Source organism: Otolemur garnettii, unplaced genomic scaffold (genome assembly GCF_000181295.1).
Source record: "Otolemur garnettii isolate 467f Iridium unplaced genomic scaffold, OtoGar3 scaffold00032, whole genome shotgun sequence".
Taxonomy (NCBI): Eukaryota; Metazoa; Chordata; class Mammalia; order Primates; family Galagidae; genus Otolemur; species Otolemur garnettii.
This window is the reverse complement of record NW_003852427.1, coordinates 1,003,924-1,010,606: the sequence shown is the minus strand read 5'-3', so window position 1 is coordinate 1,010,606 and position 6,683 is coordinate 1,003,924.

Genomic DNA, 6,683 nt, shown 5'->3' with positions numbered 1-6,683 from the left:
AGCTTCTGTTGAAAGCTGGCTCCAGTTGGCCATCTTGCCCCCTTCTCTTTCTTTATTTTTAAATGACTTATTTTCCATTATTTTTTTTGGCTGGAACTGGGTTTGAACCTGCCACCTCCAGCATATGGGGCCGGCACCCTACCCTTTTGAGCCACAGGCGCCACTCTATTTTCCATTCTTTTTTAATGCTCATTAATCTACAAGTGACACAATTCCATTTACTCTTTCACAAAAGCACAGAAAGGCCAATTGAAATTAATTTGGGGACAAAGAAGTAATGAAGAAGACAATTTAGGATATACCTCAAATCAAAATTGGACTGCAGGGTGGTACCTGTGGCTCAGTGAACAGGGTGCCGGCCCTATATACCAAGGGTGGCAGGTTTGAACCTGACCCGGCCAAACTGCAATAACAAGAAAATAACCAGGCCTTCTGGGGGGCGCCTGTAGTTCCAGCTACTCAGGAGGCTGAGACAAGAGAATCTCCTAAGCCCAGGAGTTGGAGGTTGCTGTGAGCTGTGATGCCATAGTACTCTACTGAGGGTGACAAAGTGAGACTCTTTCTCTAAAAATAAATAAATAAATAAATTGGACTGCAAACAACAAATTCTTGGTAAAAGAACCAGCAGCTCAGAAGAAACTAAGGACTGTCAAACATCCCTTTCTCTCACACTCCATACAAAAGGTACCAACCATCACCACTTGCCTCACACAACAGACAAATGGTACCAGCTACCACTTTTCCTCATCCAGACAAGTGGTATCACAATACAAAAACTCACCAGATAAGTGGTCAAATAATCAAACACAGACAATATAGGGAATTCCCAACACAAACAATATAAAATGCTATGGCCTATAAATCAAATGGGAATTTAACACCATTCTTTTTCCCAAGTTTTTTCCCAAGGGACTTTGAGAAGGAGCTTCCTTATGTTGCAACAGAATTCACAAATAACAAGCAGGCAATATAGGGGATCCTCAACACGAAAATGCCAGGGCCTATCAAATGGGAATTCAAAAAGGACAAGTGCCACCCTAATGGCACCTTGGATGATGCCTCAAATACCCTACCTTAGGACTGGAAGGTTCACAAATGGTAATCAAAAGGAGATAAATATCTTAAATGGTGAGGGGAATCCAAATGGAACCCCACATGGCTGGAGGGTTAAAAGCTATCCCCAAATAAGAGGCCTAATCCCCCCATACCATCGGCTTCAAAAGGGGTCCTGATCCCTCCATTACCTGGGAAACCCTCCCCAAATTGTGGCCTAGTCACCACATTCCCTGGGAAACTTAAATGAGCTCCAAATTTAAATCAGTTTCCCTAGTCCACTCAATGTCATGACTTCCACCCCCAAATGGCACCTCCAAATAAAACCAACAGGAAGATCTGAACCCCTCCATATAGGTGAATCAAGGTCTCAGTGTGCACGCAGGGGACTTTACTCAAACAAATGGCAGAGGCTATCCAGACATTTCTAGATCTGTTTCCTTCGCCACTTAGTTCAGTGAGCTATGATGTCTACTTTGGGAATACAGAGAAGGGAGTTTCCCAGAGCTAAAACAGGCTCTGGCAGATGCTGGGGGCATCCCTTGCTCCTTCCTACTTGTGAAGAGCCACAGCTTTGACCCTGACTTTTCCAGCAGTTGCAGGGCGCCAGTCCACTGGGGTGCTGGTGGACCCACTCAAGGATTTGAGGAAACCCACTAGCAGTTTGAGGATAAGGAAAGGATGTTTATTAATTTGCTAGCAAATGAGAAGGCTGGTAAACTTCTGTCTCAAAATACCAGCATCATCTCCTTTTAGCATTTCTTGTAGGGCTGGTCTAGTGGTGAAAATTCCCTTAGCTTTTGCTTATCTGGGAAAGACTTTAATTTCTCCTTTACTTATGAATATTAGTTTTGCAGAATACGAAATTCTTGTTTTGTTTTGTTTTTTTTTTTTTTGCATCCGGCATATGGGGCTGGCGCCTTACTCCTTTGAGCCACAGGCACTGCCCAGAATACGAAATTCTTGACTGACAGTTATTCTGTTTAAGAAGGCTAAAAGTAGGACTCCAAGCCCTCCTAACTGTAATGTTTCCACTAAGAAGTCCACTGTTAGTATGATGGGATTTTCTTCATAACTTATTTGAACCTTTTGTTCCACAGCTTTTAGGGTTTTTTCCTTCACTTTGACTTTAGATAATCTGATGACTATGTGCCTTGTGAAAGACCTTTTTGCAATGGATCTCCCAGGAATTCACTGAGTTTCTCATATCTGGATATCTAAATCTCTAATAATACCAGGGATGTTTTTCTCAATTATTCCCTCAAATAGGTTTTCTAAACTTTTTGTTTCTTCTTCTCCTCCCTCAGGATTACCTATGATCCTTAGTTTTATACATTCTATGTAATCCCATATTTCTTAAAGAATATGTTCTTCTAATTATTTTTTTATTTTTATCTCACTAGGTTAATGCCAAAGACTTGTCTTCAAGCTCTGAAATTCTTTCTTCTGCTTTGTCTAATCTATCATTAAAACTTACTAATGTATTTTATAATTTCCTAAATGAGCCTTTTATTTTTTGAAGTTCTATTATTTTTTTTTTTAAAATCTATCTCTTTAGTGAAATTTTCATTCATACTCTGAATTACTTTTTTGGTTTCTTTGTGTTGGTTTTCAACTTCCTCTTGAATCTCATTGAAATTTCTTATAACCCATATTTTGAATTCTTTATCTGTCACTTCACAATTTTCCTTTCTGTTTCTGGAGAGCTAGTGTGATCCTTTGGGTATATTGAAACTGTTTTATTCATACTGCCAGAATTCTTATGCTGGTTCTTTCTCTTCTGGAAAAGTGGTTACTTCTTATTTTAGAATTTACTTTAATTTAGATGAGACTTTTTTTTTTTTTTTTTCCTGAGACAGAGTCTTGATCTGTCAGCTAGGGTAGAGTGCCATGCTGTCATCATAGCTCACAGCAACCTCAGACTCTTGGGCTCAAGAGATCCTCCTGCTTCAGCCTTCTGAGTAGCTGAGACTACAGGCACCTACTACAATGCCTGGTTAGTTTTTCTATTTTTAGTAGAGACAGGATCTTGCTCTTGTTTAGGCTGGTCTCAAACTCCCAAGCTCAAGTGATTTACTGGCCTCAGCCTCCCAGAGTGCTAGGATTACATGCACAGCATGCCCAGCTTGGATGGGATTTTTTGTTTGTTTGTTTTATTTTATTTTTTTCTCCCTCTAGAGGGTGAGTATATTGTTTGTTGTATTTGGTTATTTGGTTTTAATTTTGGGTGCTTTCAGGGGATCAAGGCTCTGTATGAGTTCCTTGGGTATAGAAAGTCTTTGTGTGGTGACATTCTCAGACTGATTATAGTAAAAATGTACTGGGTACATGAATAGGCTTGCTACATTCTATAGCAGAAGGAATTTTGGAGTTCCCAGGAATCTTATCTCATTCTCCAGCACTGTGCCTTCAGATAGCAAGTATAAATTGGGTTGTTGTTTTCAGCCTCCATGACCAAGTAGGTGGTACTTACAGGTAAGAGCTAGCTGTGGTAAAAGCTAGTGGGTAGGTGTTTGAGCTTTGTTTACCATGAAGGGTTTTCTGTTGTCTTGGGCAGTGGACTAGTCTGTGGTAGGCAGGCAGTCCCTTGCCCTATCATGCTACTGTCCTGTGGTTTGTGACTCTCAGTTCAGTCAAATCCTCTCATTTATCTTCACCCCACAATGTTGCTGACAGCTGTGAAGAATATCTTTCCTACAGATCTCTGCATAAATGGTTTCAGAGCAGAACTTCTTTTCTCAGCCTCAGATAGCTTTTACACCTTGCCTATTTGCCTCTGTGGGGAAAGCTGCAGTTCTTTGTAAAGAGAGGGAAGTGGCTTGCCTTTCAGCACTTGCAGGTAAGTACCTGTTATGATGTTGCTGTTAATGTGGGTCGGCCAGACCTTATACCCTTGGTGGGGTGTTCAGGTGCCAGCTGTGGTAGACTAGATTCGGCAGTCTGTAGGCCACAGGCCTTTGGATGGCATTCTTGAGAGTCCTGGAAGGACTAGACTGAGACCAGGCTGGTGAACTTGTTCTCAGTCTCTCTGGGGTCAGATGCTGGCTGTGATTGAGAATGGTGGGGTGATCTCCTGGTCAGTAGAATACTCAGGAAGGCAGGGCAGGTGCACTGCAAGCCCACATCAGGGCAGGTGGGTCTCTCTTCATGCCCTCAGCAGAGGCATGAAGCTGTGGGATGCACAGATTGCTCGTATCTTCCTCCCTCAGCAGTGGCAATTGTCTCAGTCCTTCAGAGACACAAAAATGTATGAATTCCTAGCTCCCTCCCTGGCCCCCCAGTAGTGGCAGTGTCTGTAGAGGCAGCTCAAACTATTGCAGGCTGGGGTCCCTGAATGGTTGTGGTTTGCAGCTAGACAGCTCAAATTGGGAAGGGGCAGATGTGCCCTAGACTTGCCTCCAGGGTAGGTGGGTTCCTCTCAGTAGAGGCTGGGGTTGTGAACTGCTCATGCTGGCTTCCTTCACTGGTGGCAGCAGTTTCTCTCCTTGGGGTGCGTAGAAGTGCCTATCTCTCTCCTCGGTTCACTTGGTGGCCCTGTGGCTGTGGCTGTGGTGGCAGTAGTGTAGGCATTGGCCCCAGAGTAAGACATTTGGGGCCTGAGATTTTTGAATGGCTCAGGGCTCAAAAGCTTGTTAGGGGCCTCACCTGATTTTGAGCAATGCTTCTGTGTGCTCTCTAGGTAGCTCTTTGCCTGAGTCTGAGGGCCCATAAGGGCCCAGAGATTCTCCTCTAGCAGGTTTTTTAAAAATCCCTGGCAGGAGTGTGGAAACCTAGGAATTTTTCACTGATGTTTTTCCTACACCAGGGAGCATCTCCCATCTTCCCACAGATGCTGGGAAAGCAGAGTGTCTGGCTTTGCTCTTCTCTGCTTTCCTGATTCCTGCTGCTTCTCTGGGACTGCCTTTTTAATGCATGAATGTTTATCTACTCACTGATTTTGATCCCTCTCCATGGGAGAAGTGCACCCTAGCTGCATATAGTCAGCCATCTTGAATCAGAACCCTGCCTTAGTTTCTACTAATTTATCCCCACTCTTTCCACAAAATCTCAGGTATTTAATCAATTCTGATTTTTTCATAGAGCACTCCAGCTTTTCTCCCCAACCTGGATTAGCTTCTCTCTGTGCCTGCTACCTGGTCATCCTTCAGGAGAATTCCCCTCTGCCCTGTGAGAACTCCCCTGTTCCCTGGATCTCATGTATGCCAGGGATATGAGACGTTTGCAATCAGGGATGTGAAAGGTTACAGAGCCAAAGATGAAAGATTATTCTGACGTGAGATGAAAGGAAAACAGATGACCAGTTTGTGCTTTTAAAATGACTTTATTCCACCTGGGTGCATGTGGGGTAAGATTTCCAACTAGGCTGGGAAGAGAGCCACACGTGGGTAATGGCCAACGGGGAGGTTTTAAAGATCAGGAAGGTAGGGGTGGGGACATTCCATTTCCTGGGTCGGACATCTATTATAAGGGCGGGGGTTACTTTTCCCAGGTGGGACATGTGGTGGGGTAGGGTAGGGGGTTGACCCATTCAGCTTTCATAGGTGGGACATCAAGTGGGAGAGGGTAGCAGGTTGATTCCTTTAGATTCACCCAATTTGGCAGGGTTTGACCAATTATCATGCAGAGCTACTCTAGGCACGATGGGATATGTGCTCATTGTAGGAATTAGATGTTACACAACTGTGCAAGCATCTTGGAAAAAGGTCTGTAAGAAAGTGATGAGAAATCATGATGCAGCCTTGCTGGATCCCTCTTGGATGGATAAGGTGGAGCTTGCAGGGAATCTGAGATCCAGGCACATTCAGCTGTTAATGTGGGACTGTGACATGGATGGTCAGGGAGAGGGTTAGGAAAGTGGTTCCTCTCTGGGTCCAAGCATCATGCTGTAGGCTTGCAGCTGCTGTTGGACAGCAAGGCAAGAAGAGCTGGATGCACAGCAGAGGGTCCAGACACCTTTGTGTTTTTGTTTCTGTATCTGATTGTTTCCATATCTGATGAAGACCACCTGCTTCACTTCTGCTCCCCAGTCTCATGCAAGCTCTATTTGGAAACTTGAACCAAAAAGCATCAGAGAGGGGGGACCCTGGGAAATGTTTTTCTGTTAAGATTTTGGTTTCCATTTTAAATTGCATCTTCGTGAACTGACAGGAACACAATCTTGCACGCTGTATCTCTGTCTCTCTTGGATGTAGTCACTCATCTTTATAAAGCACACCACAGAATAGCTGCCTAAGAAAGGATGCATGAGGGTGGTGCCTGTGGATCAAAAAAGTAGGGCACCGGTCCCATATGCCTGAGGTACAGCCCTGGCCACAAACTGAAAAAAAAAAAAAAAAGAAAGAAAGAAAAGAAAAGATGCATGAATATAAATTTGCAGAGAGTCTCATGTCTGAAAATGGCTTTTTTTCTATCCCAAATCCTGATTAATAATTTTGCTGAGTATTGCATTCTATAGTTAAAATAAGTTTTCCTCAGAATTTTGAGGACTTTAGTACATTTTCTGTTAGAAGCATTTTATTTTTTTAAACCCATGTACAATTATCTGTTAGAAGTCTTATGCCACTCTGATTCCTGTGTTTGTGGGGAGTGACATTGTTTTCCTCTCTGGAAGTTCTTTTTTTTTTTTTTTT